The sequence below is a fragment of the Microtus oregoni genome, unplaced genomic scaffold, assembly GCF_018167655.1.
Source record: "Microtus oregoni isolate MIOR12 unplaced genomic scaffold, Mior012 000067F_003, whole genome shotgun sequence".
Lineage (NCBI taxonomy): Eukaryota > Metazoa > Chordata > Mammalia > Rodentia > Cricetidae > Microtus > Microtus oregoni.
Window position 1 is genome coordinate 208,730 of NW_024543956.1, and position 4,023 is coordinate 212,752.

Genomic DNA, 4,023 nt, shown 5'->3' on the forward strand with positions numbered 1-4,023 from the left:
TGAAGTAGCCACTGTTCTTACTCTGAATTCCTAACAAGCATCCTTTGGCTATGCAAAGTCGGTTCTTTTAAAATTACATGAGGTGAGGTGTCAAGCCAGACTCGAGTGGAGATTTGTTCGTTTGTTTGTTTCAGAAAGCCAAGGACTTGCATGAACATGGCAAAACTCTCATTGGTGGCGAAGAAAGTGAAGTGAAGAAACAAATCTCCAAGGCGCAGGACAGAGTTATCATGGAAAGTGTAAGTCGTGGGTCTGTGATGCTGTGTGCCTCGGAATGGCTTCCTAAGGGCAGAGATGGAACAATGATCCCCTAACTCTCCGTTTTCCCACAGCAAGAGCAGGATGTGTCGGTAGTTGAAACGTACCTTCAGTCCCTGGTCCTTACAGCTGTGAAGAAACCTTCTGAAGCTCACCTGGAGGAGGCACAGGGAGCAATAGCCGTGCCCAGAGGGTGTTAGTAGTAGTCAGTGCAGCTCCTTTCTCTTTACTTTGTCGGTTAGAAATAAGACTGAGACTCTGTTGACCATGAAGTGAACCCCAACAGTTCTGTGAGTAGCAACATTTAAGTGTGGACCCTCCTGACCCTGACATTCTCCCCAGCAGGGCCAGTTACATTCAGGAAGCCAATGTCATTTGATTCTACGACAGGCTGCTTTGGTTCTCTGTCACCTGCCCAAAGTGAATGTTACCTTGCTTATTTCAGGAAGAAATAAATAACGGTGGGATCCGCCTTTCCGTGCTTGCTTTCATCCATTCATGAGGTCACAGAGCCAACTGCATTGCAAATGGAAAACCAGCCCCACCTGCTCACTCAGACGTTCAGTAGAGCACAACTCTGTAGTTTCGTGCTCAGATGCGCTAGACTGTTAACACGGTTCCCGAGGCAGAGCCAGATCTTCACGTGTTGGCTTAGAGCTTGCAGTGGGGCTCTGGCTTTTCCCAAAGACATCCAGACTCATTTCTGGCATTATTCAACACTGGCTGGAAGATCCCTGCCCTTCCCTTTGGTCAAAAATATTTTATCTGTGAGTGTGTGCATAGGCACTTACAGTTTCAGTATTTTCGGTGGGTGTTTCCACGAGCATTTTCTAGTGTTCTCTTTAGAGTTTAATTTTACTCACGTAGTTCTGCGTGTGCGTGCGTGTGTGTTTGTCTGATTCTTGTGTCATTCTCTTACTCTTGTCCTGTGCTGTATCTTTTGAAGGAATCCCGAGAATCTGTGTTCAGTACATTTGACATTTATCTTCCTTGTTGAGTCTTTGCGAGCATATTCCCAGTGTGTGTCAGTACCAGGAAGGTCAGACTTTAGGCTCAGTTCCCCTAGGGCTTGAGTTACAGGGGGTTGTGAGCTACCCAAAGTCGGCGGTGGCTAGCTGAATCCCAGTCTTCTGGAACCACAGCTGGAGCTCTCAACCATGGAGCCATCTCTCCAGCCCTGTTCAGCACACTTGAAATTGCTTGACCTTTTACCCGGAGTTTGTGAGCTAAGCCTATTCTTTGTGTAGATTACAGAAATGAATCTATGATGGAGAACAAAAGCCTTCTGGGAGGGGAGAGAGGAAGGAGGATCACATTCTCCTGTCCTTCCCGTCCTGTGGCTCTGCCTACCACTCTTTGTCCCAAATTTTCATGGTGAATTCTAGTCTTCCTTTGAAGGCCAACCTGATGGATTTTTTTCTTTTTTACAAAAATGTTACGTGTGTGTGTGTGCACGCACACGCACACGTACACAGATAGGACAGAGGATAGACCTTGGGAGTGAGTCCTGAAGTTGTCGGACCTGGAGATTGGAACCAACTCATCAGGCCTGGTGGAATGTGCCTGTTCAGCCATCTTACTAGCCCATTGACTTTACTACCACATACATCCCTCCATCCCTCCATCCCTCTTCCCTCCCTCCATCCCTCCTCTCCCTCCCTAGTATTCCCTTCCTCCTCTTGTGTTTCACCCTCACCCCTGCCGTGTGTGTGACTGTGTAGGGCAAAGGCTGACACTGCGTATCATCTGTAACCCCTCTTTTCCCAGACAGGATGTGATATTTATTACTGAACATGATTTAGTAGGGTAGAGGGTAGCACCACAGTAGAAGCCCCGAGGAGTGCGGGGCCCGCCAATGCCCGTGGGACCAGGATTGGTGATGCAGCTGACCCCTCGGCCATCAGGAACGAGTCACTTCTCAGCGACTGTGTCCCTCAGATCAATCTACATTCAGTTTAGTGAAGCCTCACCTCTTTGAGAGAGACAGACAAAGAAGAACTCAGTGAGGAGGACCAGGGCAAGAAAGTGGGAGGAAGGGGCTTAATAACACCACTTGCCTCTGGCAGCACGGAGAGCTTGAACTTGGCTTTACGTAGGGCCTCCATCTGATGTTCCTTATTCTGAGGCATGATTCAGGTGGACGTGATGGCCTGGACAGTGAGACCCCTGGCCGTGGTGACCTGAGGCTTCCCTAGGGCACAGCGAATACCTGTCTGGGGCCTAGATTGGAGGCGACATTGAGGTCAGAGCTCGAAGAGCCTTCAGAAGATTGTCTCCAAGGTCCCTTCGGGGAGCCCATACAGGCAACAGGGTGAGGTCATCCGAACGAGTGTGCTGTTGGCAAGCATTGCACACCAGGCCCCAGTGAGAAGCTGCTGGCAACCGTTGCACAGCGGGCCCCGCTGAGAAAGGGGACCTCCCGTGCAGCTTAGTTGGCTGCAGATTTACCTTATCTTTTAAGACACAGTCTCTCAGTGAACATGAAACTCACTGATTTTGTCAGGCGGAGTGGCCAGAGAGCTTTGCGGATGGATCCAGCACTCTGTCCTCCACGCCAGACATGCTGGCTCTAGGGTTTAGGAGTATTGCTGTGCCTGGATTTTCCGTGGGCGCTGGTGATCTGAACTCAGGTTCTCATGCTTGCATGGGAAAACCTAACCCACTGAGCCATGATCCTTGCCCATCTTTAATTTTATGGTCAGTAACATTAGTGTTAGAAATGAATGACATCTGTGGTGCCATTTTATCCCACGTACACATGTGCATGGATGGTGTGCAGCCTCGCCATACTGCTACCTTCTCCCTGCTCTCAGATGCTACAACTCACAAACCTCTTCACAGCCTGGCCTATCCTACTTTCTGCTCCCTGGGTTTCATTGTGTTTGTTTGTTTGGTTGGTTGGTTTTCATTATGAGATAAAAGGGAACATGTGACACTTGGCGTGGCTCTCTTGCTGCTCTGTGATGTCCCGTTGCATCCATTTGCCTGTGGATGACAGGCTTTCCTTTGCTTGTCCCTCATGCGAATGTGCCATGTCATGTATGTGTTAAATACTGTATTCTGTATGTAACACAGCATTTTCTTCATGCCGTATTCGTTGATGGCCACCCAGGATACTTCCTTGAGCTTTTCAATGTCTCCTCTAACTACAAGGCAGCGTGTCTTTGTTGGTTTATGTTGTCAGTGTGGCTGGACTGACAGACGTCTAGAGTAGAATTAGGGAAGCTCACTTCTGGTGTGTCTGTTCTAGAACCATTGTCAGAGAGGACGGATTTCCCAGGAGAGTAACAGGGGAAGGTCTCTCCCTGGGTGTGGATTTTCCATGCAGTAGTCTGGGAGCCCAGGCAGAATTAAAGAAGAGAAAGCCTGCCAGGGCAGCCTAACTCCATCCTTCCTGAGCAAGAGCATGTAGTACCGTCACCATCACTCATGGCCACAAGACTCCAGAGCCTCCAGCCATCTAATGGAGATGCACAGCAGCTACAGTCCAGGGAGCTTCCAGGCCTGGATTGCAGCTACATCATTTGTTCTCCTTGAGCCGAGGCTTCCAGCTTGTCAGTTTAGCTGATACTGAATTATCCCACTGTCTGGCATGCAGAAAGCCATTTGTGGACAATCCAGCACCCAATTGGGTAAGGCATTCAAAGAATTCCAGCCACCCCGTGAATGTGTGTGTGTGTCTGTGTGTGTGTCTGTGTGTATGTCTGTGTCTGTGTGTGTGTACATTTCTCTATTGGTTCTATTCACCTAGACAGCCCTGACTTA

General features: G+C 49.1%; 1 pseudogene; it reads right to left on the bottom strand.

Annotated features, from left to right (window-relative positions):
• Nucleotides 1-2,525: 2,525 nt before the first annotated feature.
• LOC121440346 lies at nucleotides 2,526-2,700 on the bottom strand (annotated as a pseudogene).
• Nucleotides 2,701-4,023: the final 1,323 nt, after the last annotated feature.